A 16,829-nucleotide genomic window follows, 5' to 3' on the forward strand; every position below is an offset into this window, starting at 1 on the left:
CCCATTTGGGCACTTGTCTCCCTCACCCAGCCAACGTTCAGTAGAGCATGTGAATCAGAACACTGGTAGTTATTGGCTGAGCTGTGACATATGAAAGGATAGAAGCAGTTTTTGCCATCTACACTTTCCAAATATGAATGGGAAAAAGGGTGTGGTTGGGAAGTGGTGGTGCATGCCTCTAAAAACCTTGTCTCGAAAAACAAAACAAAAGAGAAAAGAAAGAAGGGAAAAGAGAAACAAAGAAAGAAAGAAAGAAAGAAAGAAAGAAAGAAAGAAAGAAAGAAAGAAAGAAAGAAAGAAAGGAAGGAAGGAAGGAAGAAAAATGAAAATATGAAAAAGAGAGAAAGAAAGAGAGAAAGGAAGTGTAAGAGAAAGGTTATAAAGATTCAAGGTTGTAGCCTATGAAAGAGTGACTTGAGCAACAGTCAGTGAGCAGTGTGACAAACGCTCATGTATTCTGGCCAACAGTCAGCTCCCTCTTCAGCTACTCACCCACTGCTACGCAAGCCTCATTAGAACCCAGTACTAGGACAGGAGTTGTGACTGAACCAAAATCTTCTCCCTCCAGCCAGTTAGGAAGCTCCACTTTGCTCCCTGTAGGTTTTCTGGTCTTCTAGGATAGAGTCTACTGTGATTCAGCAGCTATTACTGCTCCCTCTACCTCATGAGAAGATTCCAGATTTCTGTTTCCCTGAAGTTGAACATTTGTCTTATTCACAAAAATGTAAGTAGCAGATGTAAGATGGCAGCAGGTTTCAACATGCTTAACCTGGCTTGACTTAAATCTATGGCAGTCTGTCACAATCATAAAGAGAGAAACCATGAGGCAGCCACCGTCATCCGAACCAAAGCCTTGACAAAGTAGAAGTAAGCCCAGAGCTTCCCCCTGCCCAGAACCCCAGACCCAAGGAAGGAAAATACATGTTAGTTTAACTTCCTGAGAATTGAAAGTTATTTATACAATGTTACCATAGCAATAAACAACTAGTGAAAATAAAATCTCCCTCTTAGCAAAACTAGCCTCAAATACTTGGCAGCAAACTATGGCCTAACAGGATTTACTAATGCTAACAACCTGTGCTTTCATAGTGTTTAGTTTCATTTGACTTGGCACTTAAAACTCATTTTAAAGTTGGTATGGAGATAGAAGGTTTCATGGTGAATTAATACCACTTTTATTTGGTTTTGGGATATAGTCAATGCTAGAGTACCCTCTCGAGTTGTGTACAGTGTTTCTCATCTGCAGCACTGAAAAAGAAGGAAGGTGGTATAAAGCAAGAAGCACAAGCACCAAGCACCAAGTACGTACTGAGCAAGCACCAAGCAAACACCAAGAAAGCTCCAAGCAAGAAACAAGAAGTGACGCAAAGGTGAGCCATCTGTGAGCCAAAGTTTGAGAAATAATTAGGTCAAAATAGTTCAAGATAATTGATGAGGAAAAGAAAAGGAAAGAGCCAACAGGTCTCATAGGGCAGGGCATGTGGTGTCACCTTACTTTAAAGGAAGCAGACGGGGCCCTTTGGGAAAGTCACTCACTTTCGGAGCTGAAGGTAGTGAGTCTCGCTTCTGGTTCTTTTACCACGAAGGGAACACTCCTCACTTGGACCCTCTTTATCCTCGTCTGCGAAAAGCAAGGGTCACGGTTCCCACACAGGTTCAGGTAAGCAAGTGGAAAGGAATAATTGTCTGAGAGATATACGTGCAGGGGAACGGCAAAGGAGAGCATGAAGCTTCCTCACACATCCAGGGACAGTCAGGCCCAGCATGGCCAATAGGTTGTGTGCACTATTGTCCGAAAATAACTGCTTGTTTTATTTGCTCTGTCCTCTACAAGAGCCTGTCTGCTGCAAAAGGGAGCTGGAGGGGGAAGCCTGAACATGGAGCTATGAGCAGGAAAGAAGGAAGTTTTGTAGACACTAAGATCCAGTGTTTCTATTTTCATCTTCCCCTCTCTACATCTTCTAGCTCCATAGAGTAGCTGTGGACTGACAAAGGGGGAGGTCCTAAAATAAGACAACTGATGTACTCTGGGACTGTAGGTCAGGTGAAGAAGTGACCAATCCATGGTCAACTTGACAGGTCCAGACTTCTAGCGAGCCAAGCAATGGAACCCGTATGGGAGCATGATACCTAAAATCTGCACCATGGAAGCACACCCAGGGGACAGAGCACTACTCTCAAAGCAGTGTGGTTGTTCTGTCATTATTTACCTTTGCAAAAATATTATAATGAAGAATGTTCCAGAAGCTCGAGTAATGTCTTAAGCCATTACCCGTTGTCAGCTATCCCCATCTAAAACCAGTACATTGGTGTTTGGGGCCTCTTTCTGACAGTATCAAGAGGAAGGTGAATCTGGAGGGGTCCAGTTGGTGTGAGGCAGAATTGGTCTTCTTTATTCTTAGTGGGACACACTACCCATGAGCTCCCTACTGGAACTCCCTCTGGACTCTAAGAAAGTTCATTATTTTTTCATTCCCTGGCAACTAGATGAAATAGAGTCCCAGGAAACCCCAGACATTGACAAGCTAGTTCTGTGCTGTTCCAGGCCCAGTCTAGGAATAGTGAGAGGAAATAGCATGAAGGCAGAATTTTCTAGAAATCAACCTTTTTCCTCAATTCCATGGTCTACCTTGGCTTGCTTGTCTAGTTGACATGAGCCTACTGGTGTCCAAGATCTCCATCAGACAAAAATGTCAATTGTCCAAGGCAAGAGTGTGTCTGGATTTAGATTACTTGCCTTATCACTGCTGTAAGGTTCTCAGGCAGAACCCAGGCTAATCCAGAGGGAAAGGCATTGAGGCTCACGGATATTGATTAACAGCTAGTCTGACCACCAGGAGGCACTCAAGCCTTCTCTTTTATTTTATTTCTTTTCTCTTTTATTCATTACTTTTATTTATTTATTTATTTATTTTTATTGGATATTTTCTTTATTTACATTTCAAATGTTATCTCCTTTCTCAGTTTTCTCCCTCCCAGAAACACCCTATCACATCCTCCCTCCCCATGCTTCTATGAGGGTGTTCCTCCACCCACCCACCCACCCATTCCCACCTCCCTGCCTTCTATTCCCCTACACTGGAGCATCTATCAAGCCTTCATAGGACCAAGGACCTCTCCTCCTGTTGGTGCATGACAAGGCCATCCTCTGCTACATATGCAGCTGGAGCCATGTGTACTCCTTTTTTGATAGCTTAGTCCCTGGGAGTTCTGGAGGGTCTGGTTGGTCGATATTGTTGTTCTTCCTATTGGGTTGCAAGCCCCTTCAACTCCTTCAGTCCCTTCTCTAACTCCTCTATTAGGGACTCTGCGCACAGTCCAGTGGTCGACTGCTAACATCCACCTCTGTATTTGTGAGGCTCTGGCAGGTCCTCTCAGGAGACAGCCATATCAGGCTCCTTTCAGCATGCACTTCTTGGCATCCACAATAGTGTCTGGGTTTGGTAACTGTATATGGGATGAGTCCCCAGGTGGGATAGTCTCTGGATGGCCTTCCCTTCAGTCTCTGCTCTATACTTTTATCTCCGTATTTGCTCCTGTAAGTATTTTGTTCTCCTTCTAAAAAGGACTGAAGCACCCACACTTTGGTCTTCCTTCTCATTGAGCTTCATGTGGTCTGTGAATTGTATCCTGGTTATTTGGAGCATTTGGGTTAATATCCACTTATCCGTGAGTACACACCATGTGTTTTCTTTTGTGTTGGATTACCTCACTCAGGGTGATATTTTCTAGTTCCATCCATTTGCCTAAGAACTTCATGAATTCATTGTTTTTAATAGCTGAGTGGTACTCAATTGTGTAAATTTACCACATTTTCTGTATCCATTCCTCTGTTGAGGGACATCTGGGTTCTTTCCAGCTTCTGGCTATTATAAATAAGGCTGCTATGAACATAGTATAGCATGTGTCCTTATTACATATTGGAGCATCTTCTTAGTATATGCCCAGGATTTATTTATTCAGCTGCCAAGGAGTGGTTTTTAGCTCTGGACATCATTCTGTGCCTTGAGGGGACTGTTTAAACAAATAAGGTTGGCGGTATGGCTCAGCCCTTAAAAGTGCTTACTGGGTAAGCTTAACAGAAATTCCCAGAATCCACATCAAATCTGTCCGGGGTGTACAAATGTAATTCCAGCACTCTTGTTAAAAGATGTGAAAGAGCTCACAAGCCCACTAGCCTGGAGTACATTGCTTGGCAGAAACAGGAGAGAATCTGCCTGGAAGAGGTGGAAAGCAAGAACCAAGTCTGGAGAGTTGTCCTATGAACACCTAAATCCTTAGGTACATAGTGACATGCACCTGAACATGGGGGGGGTCACTAATAATAAATTCAAACTTTTATATAAAATAAAACTTCTTTTTCCCCATTAAATTTAAACTATAGACATTAGAGATACCAAGGGAAGCAGACGAAAGAAGATTAAGGAAAAATTAATAGACACTGGCATCTTACTGTGCTTTAAGGGATGATTTATGATAATGACTTTAGTTTCTCATCTTAACAAACTGGTTTCATGCATTTGGGTAGGTTTATTGTCTCTGACATTCACAACCAATTCGACCACCATCCCTACCCTTTGGGGGAACACTGAGGAGGCCACTGATGCTGTGATGGGTCACTGAGAAACATACACTCCCTGATGTGTTTATACTGGTCAACTGAAAAGAGGGCTTCTTTACCCAGTATGAATGATGTCTTAAACAAGAAGAAAATTCTAAACACAGATATAGGCATATACAAGAAAATATCATGTGGACATGAAGATGAACATCCATCAGCTGAGAAGGGCCTTGGACTGAACCTAACCTCACAGCCTCAGAAGGAACCACCCATGCTTATACCTGCTTCATGTGGCTAACCTTCATAACTATGAGACAATACATCCTGTGGTTTAAGCCTTTTAGCCTGTGTCTTGTTCTTGTAGCACACTTAAAGCAGGATATGAGGACTGAGAGAGCAACCAAGGACAGTGAAAAGTGTAATATAGAACCCAGAATTTACAACAATGGCCACCCTACACCTGTAAGCCATTGAGAGATTTGGATTTACTTAAGTTTATATTTAGTATTGGGTTTACTTTCAAACTTTTCAGTGTTGTTGAAGTACAACTGATAAATTTATGTACTGTATATGTGAAGGGTATATACAATATATTTTAATATAGATAGATATACACTGTAGATTCGTACAATCAAGCTAATTAGCATATATGTCACTTTATATAGTTTCTCCCCCAGTGTGTGTGTGTGTGTGTGTGTGTGTGTGTGTGTGTGTGTGTTGAGACACCTTCGATCTATTCTCTTTTCTTGGGTGTGTCAGTTGGGCTAAACTGACTGCAGATATATGAGCTTATTTCTAAGATTTCCATTCTCTTCCACTCATGTGTGCCTCTATTATCAAGTCTGCTTACATTTGTTTGATCACTAAAGTTCTGCAGAGTTGAAGTTCATTACTACAATGATTCTAGCTTTACTCTTTTTGCTCAAAGTCACCTTAGGTAGTCATGGTCACAGAAGTTGGTAGGAATTTTGAATTGGAAGTATTGTATTGAATCTGCAGATCACTGTATATACTATGAAAATTTTAGCAACAATAACCTCCATATCCATAAACCTGGGATATATTTTTATTTATTTGTCTTCTGGGTTTTTTTCCATCAATATTTTATTCTATACAGTACATAGGTCTGCTACCTCTTGAAAATGATTTTCGAGTATTTTATTTTGCTCTTAAACTACTAAAAATGGAGTTATTTTTTGGGTTTCCTTCTTTTTTTCTTTTGTTTATTTAGGTAATTTTGTTGGTAGTGTATAGAAATACCATTGATTTTTATAGTTTAAGTTTGCATCCTATAAATTCATCAAATTAGTAGTTCTAGAAGTCTCTGGGTGAATCTTCACCACTTTCTATAGAAATCCCATGACTCTCACTGTTCATTTTCCCGTTGTTTCTTATTTGGGGTCTCTGTGTTCTGTTACTTGGTTTTGGCTAGGACATCATCCATCACTAGATTGACTAGAGATATGAAAGCATCCATATATTCTTTTGTTCATTACCCTCATACATTCTATTGTCTGCTATACCTCCCAGTTATCAGGATTATGGACCATAATTTTATTGTGAATACAGTAAAATTCACAGCACAATGACAGCATATTGGCAGAAGTTATCTACATCATTTTTTCAAATTATGTATAAATTCCAACTCAATCCATAAATTAATTTCTATACAAATTAAATTACAATTTCATACTTTATAATTTCTGCCTATGATTGTCTCTGGAAAAATGTTTATATTTCATTTAATGATAAATATGTTTACTTTCCCCTCAAATTTCTTTATTTTTCCTCTTAAGTATGTTCTCTTCCACCTCACTGAGCTTCTGTAATATGAACACTTTGAATTCTCCTTCCTCCAACTCACGGGTCTCTAATTTCTGTGGTAAGCTGCTCCAGCCTTGTTATTTTTCTTTATTGGTGTTCAGTTTACCAGATTCATTTTTATTTAGTGAATCTTTGCGTTGCTCCATATGTTTGGAGGAACAAACACTTCTGCCATTCCTTAGAAAGTGTCTTTAGCTCTGTGAGGTCTTCTCTCAGATCTCTGAGCTGCTGAGCTTTGCCTTGAGATCTCAGTCAGATGTTCTCAGAACCAGTCTCATGGCTGCTGATGACGTCTCTGTTTGGTGGGCCTCATAAGGGGTTCAGCAGACATGGGTTCTGAAAGCAGCCACTTTGAACTTTTCTTCCCTGTTTGAGAAAGAATCTCCTAGTGAAACAAGTGTTTGGATGTGGTTTGTGCCCAATCTGAAGTCCAGGAGGGAGTCCCTCTGTGTCTTTCTGTGTGGGAGTTGCAGGGTAGGTGTCTTCCTTTATGGATGGTCCATGGATGAACTAGACTGTCTCCAGGACTTAAAGCAAGGGGATTGGCATTTGTTCCAGAGTATAAGGCAGATCTTTTACTTGGCTTGCTGATGACTGTAATGTTCTCACATCTCACTATGATTGCTGTTGAAACTGTGTGGGTCTTGGGTCCAACCATACCAATGCGATCTGAGGCTAAGAGGGCCTGTAATCAAGCTGCAGGTTTGCTTTAGGATCAAAGACAAAGTTCAAGTCTTTAAGCCCATCTCCGATGCATACATCTCAGAGTTGAGTCTGCTATCAACCTGCATCTGAGAGAAAGGAAAGCCAAGATTAAGAGCTATTACAGAATCCTCTGAGGAACTGAGGTTGGCAAGCCTGCCCTGAAGAATAAGCTGGGTATGTTTTCTTGGCCCTGATATGTCAGAATTGCTCTCAGACCACAGATTAAGAGTTGAGATCTGGGATCTTTGAGTCTGCTTTGTGACTGGAGTTGGTAAATGTACCCCTAGAGATCTATCCAGGCAGGCCTGAGCTGTTTTGAGCAGGTAAGATTCCAATTGGAATAGACACATGCTTTGGGGCCTTTTTGGAAACTACTACAGTTCCAGGGTTGGCAAGCATGCCCTAGAGACCAACATGGACACACTTTCTTTTGTGTCTATGTACAATAACTTATGTCACCATATGGCTGAGATGAGCTAAGCTGAGATAGAGTGTCATTTCAGGATCTGCAATTGAGACTAGGTGAGGCAGACCTGTCTCCTAATATGCTAATGTTATGAACTCACGGCTGGTCCCTTGGCAAAGCTTTTGGCATTAAAACCAAAGTCACAGAAGACTTCAACCAAGGCTACAGGGACATGGAGCCATTTCTGGGTCTGGAAACTGAACCCACTGTCTGACACTGAAAAAAAAAACCCCTTCTAGGTCTCAGAGCCTCTGGGTGTCACAATCTTCCACTGAAGCCCTTTTGTCTGAAGATTACCTGTGGGGATATGAAGAAGGGCTACCTAATGAACTACTTTGATGAGGTCTAGCCTTCTGTTTCTTTTAACACTCAGGGTGAAAAGAGCCATTTTCTTCTTGTGTTGTCTTCCTCTGTCTACATTCACAACTTTTTCTCTATTTTCAAAATATTTATTGTATGCCTTCCTTCGCCCTCTCTCTTCTTCCCTCTCCCTTCTTTCCTTTCCCACTTCCTCCCCTCACTCCCCCTCCCTCCTTTCTCCACAAGTGTCTTACAGATGCTCTTGGAGTCAGAAGAGGGCAAAGGACTTCAGATCCCTGGGAGCTGGGGTTACAGGTAGCATGAGGCACTTGACATTCAAACTAGAAACCAAAATCTGGTCTCTGCAAACGTGGTGCACATTCATAGCTGTCATGCCATCTCTTCAGCCCCCACCTCTGTTTTTCATTAAGAAGAAATACAGTTATATGCCTCAGTAGTTTTTCTATTTCTCCTGTTTCTTCATTCTGTTATTCTAAGAATCCATAACCATATGTTTTTCACCAAAATCTGAGCTAGTTTGGGCCATTCTTCTGGCACTTAGCTGATTCTAAGGTCTGCTGATGTTCCACTTGCAGTTTCCAAGTTTTCTCTATTATTCTGAGTGATTATTTCTTTTGATTCAATTTCAGGTTCGCTGAGTTTCTTCAGTCCTCTTGACTCTACCAGAAAGTCTAGTCAATTAATTTTTAACTTAAACCAACTAGTTTTTCAGTTAATGATTCCCAATTAAAAATTCTATTTCTCTGCTAAAAGTTATCTGTTTCTCTTTAGCATGATTCCCTTAAGTTCTTAAACAGCTCTATAACACTTATTAAAATTATTATCTACTAATCCAAATTTAGGTCAACAGTTTTATCCACTGATTTCTTGTTTTTTTGGTTTGGTTTTGGTTTTGGATTTGGGTTTTTTGGGGGGCGGGGATGTTTTGGTTTTTTTTGTTTTTGTTGTTGTTTAGAGAATATATCATGTTTTCCTTTTTTCTTTTTAAAATTTACATCATTTCCAGCATTCCTTCTTTGCCCTCTGACTCCTCTCATACCCCCTACTCCCTCTCAAACTCATGAGCCCCCCTTTAATCATTGTTACACACACAGTCCAAATATGTATATGGGCCCATCTAGTGTTGCCTGCTGTAACTGTTTAGGGATGAGCACCTGGGATTGGATAATCTGTCAGGAGACTCATCTCTGATTCCCTCTCCTTCTGCAGCCATTACTTGTCTAGAGCAGCGATTCTCAACCTTCCTAATGCTGTAACCCTTTATTTAATACAGTTCCTTATGTGGTGGTGATCCTCAGTTATAAAATTATTTTTACTGTTACTTCTTGAATGTAATTTTGCTAGTGTAATAAATCATAGGATAATTATTTGTGTTTTCTGATGGTCTTAGAGGACCCCTTTGAGAAAAGGTCATTTGACCCCCCCAAAGGGGTAGCAACCCACATGTTGAGAACCACTGGTCTATAGCTCCTTATGTAGGGATAGAACCTTGTAAAATTTGTCTAACTCATGCTGACATGTCAATGGATGTTTCCATTATACAGGTCTTATTTAGGCAACCTTTGTGGTTTCATGGGTACAGTTTCCCTGTCATATATAGAAGACCTCATCTCACAGCAGACATATTGGGCCTCTGACTCTTAGAACCTTTCTATCCCATCTCCAGTAATGTTCCTGAGCCTTTGGTGTAGCAACTGTGCTGCATATCTATCAACTGGGGCAGGACAGCCCAGTCAGCCTGACAAGTTGTAGATTTCTGTAATGACCCCCCATCTGCTTCACATAGGTGCTTCTTTGATGAAGAGGAAGAACTACTTATATTTGGATGATAGTTACTTAGAACAAAGTTAGAAGTTATTCTGGTTTAGGAAAGTGGCAGAAGTAGCTTCTCTTCTAAGGTCCAAGCACCTCATCACCCACAGGTGGTTGGCCAGGTTTACAGTACTAGGCACAAACTCACTCCTACTGAGAAGGCCTTAAGTCCAACTAGACAGCTGTTGGTCTAAGAGCTAAGTGCTTACATCTACTGCTCCAACACCATGCCTGCCTGCCTACTGCCATGGCAGTCAACGACTCTATTACTGCCTGGAAATGAGCTCCAAATTAAATGATTTTTTTAATAAGTCACCTTGGTCAGGGTGTCTTGAATACATACATACATACATACATACATACATACATACATATATACATACATACATACATAACATAGTCAATGAAAGAAAAAAACACATGTCATGAGGCTGTACTGTATGTTTAAATAGAGCTATGTTTACAATTTCTTTGAGGTAAGAGGACCTTCAGAAGTAATCAGGTTGTAGATGTGGCCCAGTACTAAAGTGCATGGCCACCAATTGCAAGAACTTGAACAGTCTCCAGCACTGAAGAAAGAAAGAGAGAGAGAAGAAAAGAAAAATAGGAAAAAAGAAAGAAAGAAAAGAAGGAAGGAAGGAAGGAAGGAAGGAAGGAAGGAAGGAAGAAGGAAAGAAAGAAAGAAAGAAAGAAAGAAAGAAAGAAAGAAAGAAAGAGAAAAAAGAAAGAGAGCTAAAATCCAATGCAGAGCCATCAAGATAGCTCAGTGGGTAAGGGTGCTGGCCATGCTAACTTGATTGCACGAGTTTGATCCCTGAAACCCACATAAAAATTCAAGATCTGAGGCCATGCATCTATAATTCTAGCACTGTTAAGGCCAGATGGAAGGCGAAGACAAGGGAATTGCCTGAAAGCTTGGAGGCCACTTATCCAGCTCAGTAGAAACAAGAGACTCTGCCTAACATAGGAGCAGAGAATTGATTCCTGATGTCATCTGGCATGCACATACCTTCATTCTCACATTTTACACACACACACACACACACACACACACACAGAGAGAGAGAGAGAGAGAGAGAGAGAGAGAGAATAGAGAGAATAAATTTTAAATAATGAAACTCTTAAATCCCATAGACCTCTAATACTGAAGGTATTGATCTGATTGATACCTGTTAAATCTTATGCCAACCTTCGGCCTGTGTTGCATGAGCACACTAAACAAACAAAAGGAACTAATCGTTACTTCTCTCATCCCATTCCACTCTCCTAATGATTAACAATAATAATGGCACCCTTAACACATGCTAGGCACTCTACTAAGTGGTGTATATATAATTTATAATTATCACAACAGTCATGGGGGATCAAATCATCTTCAGATGAAGAAATAATAACTACAGAGGATCCATATAGAACTGACTTCAACCCTGAAAGCTGCCATTTGAAAAGGGCTTACAGTGTACTAGGAGTTTGGAACTGTCTTCAAAATCTTATTCTACACCAAATCTGAGGTGAATGAGGAAGCCATTGATGCCTTCCTATGGGCACAACAAAGATTAAACTACAGTAGGATTTTATAGCATTCCAGAGACAATTTTCTTCAGATCTGGTTGATAAGAATGACCAAACAATGGAAAGACAATGAAAGATTTTTTTCTGTTCAACCAATGCTCATTTCCTCAGTGAAAGAACAAGTTCAATAAGCCAGCTCGTAAATATCCCCTAGGTAAGACGATAAAAAAACACAGGCATATCAAACACTTGCAGAAGCAGAATATTGTTGAGAGAACTGAGTGGTAAAAATTAGCTTAGGTAGAATAATATTCAATCCTGCCCTGTATTGTATAATGTCCTCTGTAACTTTGGAAGTGTTCTAGAGCAGCTTCAGCATCTGTTTCTTTATCTATAAATCATGACCTGCTGTGAATGTCACTGCAGAACCCAGAACTCTGAGGTTTTTGTTTGTTGTCTTTTGCCTCTCTATCACAGACCATGGGAAGTTCTAGAGAGCAATAGCCTTGTCTGGCACATTCAAAGCCACATCTGATGATCAGTGAGTGTCTATAAGGAGTGAGTGAATCATAGGCTCTTTACAGGGTTACAGAAGTTAGTCTGTATAAAGGTCCAGGGTGGAAATTCCACTAAACGAGGCTATCTAGAAGGGACGACTGGCAGTGTGGATGTCACCTTGTGGTGTCATGTCTCTGTGCAGCTTCCAGCAGAACTGAATCAGAAGAGAGCACAGATTAGTTCATGATTCTTTACATGGTCAAGTGTTCACACTGGAGTTTACTGTCTAGACCTTTAGTTCAGTGACATAGGCTAACTGCAATCAGGGCTGATGTGAAAGAAGAGTATACATAGGGTCTTCAGATTTGTCCTTTCTCTACTGCAGACTCACTTGTAATGAAGACATAGGTGGATAGAAACCTTCACAGTGCCACTGAGCTGCTAACTGGTAAAATCCAGGCTGCTATGAGCATACTGGAGCATGTGTCCTTATTACATGTTGGAGCATCTTCTGGGTATATGCCCAGGAGTGGCATTGCTGGATCCTCAGGTAGTATATCTCCAATTTTCTTAGGGAAATGGATGGATCTGGAGAATATCACCCTGAGTGAGGTAACTCAATCACAAAGGAACACACATGGTATATATGCACTGATAGGTGGATATTAGTCCAGAAGCTTGGAATACCCAAGATACAATCCACAAACCACAAGAAACTCAAGAAGAAGGAAGACCAAAGTGTGGATACTTCGATCCTTCTTAGAAGGGGGAACAAAATACCCATGGAAGGAGTTGCAGAGACAAAGTGTGGAGCAGAGACTGAAGGAAGGACAATCCAGAGACTGCCCCACCTGGGGATCCTTCCCATATTCAGTCACCAAACCCAGACACTATTGTGGATGCCATCAAGTACTGGCTGTCAGGAGCCTGATATAGCTGTCTCCTGAGAGGCTCTGAGAGTGCCCGACTAATACAGAAGTGGAGGCTCACAGCCATCCATTGGACTGAGCACAGGTCACAAATGAAGGAGTAGAGAAGGAACCCAAGGAGCTGAAGGGGTTTGTAGCCCCATAGGAGGAACAACAATATGAACTAACCAGTACCCCCAGAGTTTCCAGGGATTAAACCACCAACCAAAGAGTACACATGATGGGATTCACAGCTCCAGCTGCTTATGTAGCAGAGAATGGCCTAGTCAGTCATCAGTATAAAGAGAGACCCTTGGTCCTGTGAAGGCTCTAATACCCCAGGGTAGGGGAATGCCAGGGCCAGGAAGCAGGAAAGGGTGGGTTGGTGAGCAGGGGGAGGGGGAAGGGAATAGGGTGCTTTTTTTTTTTTCCAGAGCAGAACCAGGAAAGGGGATAACATTTTGAAATGTAAATAAAGAAAATAACTAATAAAAAAAGGAAATCCAGACTCATATTCAGACTGTCAGACTCAAGGGGCTGTCCTCTTGGCCATGTATTAGTGTGGTAGCTCAGCAGACACCTGCCGGGTCCAGATGGTATCTCTCAGGTTCTACTCCCTGCTCCTGCTTCGCTTTGCAGAAGTGGCCACCTGTCTTCCACTTCACTCTCAGAGTTTTGCACTTTGGCACTTTGGGTATTTAATGTATAGCTTACTGTGGCCAATCACCTCACTCTGCATTCTCTCCACCTACCTATCCTTCTCCCCAAAGCAACACCTACTCTGTGTTTAAAATTTACAATAAATCAGTCAGCCAGGAAACATGAGGTCAGCCAGGCTTGCCCTCCCCTCTGCCTTCTTTAGTGGTAACTTTAAGCCAAAGTATTTTTATCCCAGGTTCAACAGAGACTAGAAGGGTAAGAGTGTTGAAAAATCCAAGCCAGAACACCTGGAGGTCCTCCACTCTCCAATAATCCCCCAAATCAGAGCAATAGCAAAGAATTACTCAGGTACTGTGCATGGTCGCCTTTATAAAACAATCAATGCAATATCAGTATCCAGTCTGTGGCTAAATTCTTGTGTCAGGCTCTCTACTGACTAAACTAATCCTTTCAAAGATTTCATAGAGCTAAGCTTACAATAACCTAGACAACATCATTTTATTGATGTGTTGCCCCAAATCACGTACCATATGGCTTACTCGGAGTTTCTTCATACAAGCAGCAGATCCAGAATTTAAGCCTAAACCTTTGAAAACTACAAAGACCTTACCTTCCACCCCCACACAGAATCGTTTCTCTTAGCTAGAATTAAACAGCCAACACACTCTATCATTGCATGTTATGAGCCTTTCACGAGTCATCTAGTCAAACACTAACAAGTGAACAAAATCCTAAGAATCTGTCATTTTCATTTTACAAATAAAGTGGGGAATGGAGCAAGGGGCTCACTCAGGAAGAGACAGGTGTTGGGAAAGCAGAGGCTCATGCTGAGATCTCTGTGTCTCTGGAGCATGGGTCTTAGCTATGAAGCTGTGTGGCCCTTCAGCTGTCATACTAATGAAAAAGAAGGGTGCAAACTGGGAAAGGAGAGCAGGTTAGCTGCTAAGAACTTATGAAGATTCCAGCTTTCTTATCCTGTCCCACCTTGAGTAGCGCATGAGAATGGGGAAGGTTCTACACAGTCCTTTTCCCTAGCTGACTGTCCCTGCTGGAAGTCTGCACTGCTTTTTGCCCTCTTAACTAAACGTCTCCTCCCCCTCTGCAACATCATCCAATTCCTGAAGTTATCTGCTCAACATTTTCCTCAGCCAGGGGCCAAGTTCCAAAGCTGTGTTCCCAGAACTGGGAAATATTGTGCACAGAGAGCAGACCCTACAAGCTTTCTCACCTAGCTATAGTCTACCTGTGTCCTTCACAGTACCAGGTAAGACCAAACCCATCCACCTCTACCCCTCCTGCCTCAGCCCCTGCCCTCACTCTGTGTGTGTGTGTGTGTGTGTGTGTGTGTGCATATGTGCATGTGTGACTGCTTGTGATCATCTGTGTGTCTGTGTGTTATTTCTATCTTCTACAAAAGCCTTAAACTTGAGGATCCTATTTAAGTTCTGGGAACGCCACTTACAAATTATGGCCTTGGTCAAATCATTTAATTTCTCTACCATTTTCTTTCTTTAACTGCGTTACAATGATAGGCATGTTGGAGAAAGAAATATCTGGAAACATATGTGAGCTGTGTTTAGCTTTCAGTGTGTGCCTTTCATTTGTTAGTTTTTTGTCAACTTGACATGAGCCAGGTCATCTAGGAAGAGGGAACCTCAATTGAAAAAAAACACCTCTTTCAGATCAAACAGTAGGGGAATTTTCATGATTAGTGACTGTTTAAGTTAAGGACCTAACTCACTGTGGGTGTGCCACATCTGGTACCTTGCCTGATACCAAAAAAAAAAAAAAAAAAAAAAAAAAAAACAAGCTGAGAAAGCCATAAAGCACAAGCCAGCAGGTGCCATTCCTCAATAATTCCCTGCTCATGTTTGTGCTCCTGCTCTGACTTCCCACAAAGACTGAGCATGATCAGGACATGTAAACCAAAAAGACTACTTCCTCTCCAAGCTGCTTTTTGGTCATGATGTTTATCACAGCAATGTAAAGCAACCTACACGATCCCTATAATCCCAGTTCTGGGGAGCAGAAACCAAAGGATCCCTGGGACTTGCTGAGCAATCAGTCTAGACAAATCAGCTACCATCAGGTTCAGCGAGAGACCTTGTTCCCAAAACTAAAGTGGAGAGGCGTGGGGAAAACCTGACTTTGCCCTCTGACTTCCACATGTGTGCATTCACACACACACACACACACACACACACACACACACACACACACACACACACGGTGGAAGGACAGATTCATAAGTGTTGGTAGTTGAAAGATACCTCAACATTTTAAAATTCTTGGTATGTTCTAGGTTCAATGCTGGCAAAATGATTATGCCACTAGTTAGTTAACCTTGGAATCAAGGTACTAGGTGTCATCTTTGTACCTTCAAAAACAGTGCTGCAAACCAAAGAACTGTTAGGTGGTAAAGCCAAAGCCAAAAGTCATGTCGTGACTCTACTGCTCTGGGTTCCCCTAAGACACATTGAACATGTCAATCTGTTAAATAACATTTTGTGTCCAAGAGCTTATCAAACACATTTGATTCCTAAGGCACTGCATATATAAGTCTAGAGTCCTGGGCCCAGCCCACCTCAAATACACATGGCCAAATTGTTTCCAGAATATACTTTAAAACACCTCATAACATTGGGCTCTAAGATCATTTCATAGAGCCTTCAGAGTATATTCCATAAGACATCAGACCTTCCTCCAGTTGATAGGATCTAAAAACACATGTGGAACCCTGATAATAAGTGTTTCTTAAATGAAAGAGAAGTTGTTCTATGATTCAGATATTTTATAGACACAATAGATTTTTCTCTTTCCAGCTTTCATTTCCCAGGTTTTTAAAATGTGACAAGGGAAGAATCTAATATTACATTGAATACTCAGTGTCCATCAACAAACACTGTGATGAATAGATAGATATTGACCTATATTTAGAATAGCTTTGATGTAATTGTTGCTATGTAGTTATAGAGAGAGATAGAGATGTAATTTTAGGTATTGATACATAGTTAACAGAAATAGACAGAGCTATATAGAGGGATCTCCACCTCAGGAAGACAGACAGAAATACATATATATGGGTGTCTCTGAAAGCTGTAACATGCACTGTGGCACATGCTATGTCTATACAGTCTATTTCAGGCACCAATCCCCACTTCTTTCCTCTAATCCTGGTGCAGAAGTTAAAACACCATTTCTTTGTGTCAGGCTTAATTACTCCATTTCCCGGGAGAGAGACTGAGAGAGAGAGAGAGAGAGAGACAGACAGACAGACAGACAGACACACACACACACACACAGAGAGAGAGAGAGAGAGAGAGAGAGAGAGAGAGAGAGAGAGAGAGAGTTAACCATTGATAGTCCCTCTTTCTAGAGTATTTACCAGTGCTGTGTCTTGTAGAATTTCAGCCATCCATCACTACCATTGCTTAGGTCAATAGGTGTTGTGAGTCCATCTGTGTTGAAAAAGGAGGTTAAGTAAATTGCTCCTAGTTACACAGAGAGTGAGTGGAATTTGAACTTATGCTGCTGGATTTCTTTCTTTTTTTTTTTTTTTTTT

The 16,829-nt window shown here is 41.3% G+C and overlaps 1 protein-coding gene across 1 annotated transcript in view; it reads left to right on the plus strand.

Annotated features, from left to right (window-relative positions):
- Positions 1–1,559: 1,559 nt before the first annotated feature.
- Acsm1 (acyl-CoA synthetase medium chain family member 1) overlaps positions 1,560–16,829 on the plus strand; it is a 62,137-nt gene continuing 46,867 nt past the window's right edge. The window contains exons 1-2 of the mRNA XM_031388071.1: positions 1,560–1,613; positions 1,653–1,660. The gene's annotated coding sequence lies outside the window, so the exon portion shown is untranslated. The remainder of the gene's footprint in view (positions 1,614–1,652; positions 1,661–16,829) is intronic.

The sequence above is a fragment of the Mastomys coucha genome, unplaced genomic scaffold (assembly GCF_008632895.1).
Source record: "Mastomys coucha isolate ucsf_1 unplaced genomic scaffold, UCSF_Mcou_1 pScaffold21, whole genome shotgun sequence".
NCBI lineage: Eukaryota > Metazoa > Chordata > Mammalia > Rodentia > Muridae > Mastomys > Mastomys coucha.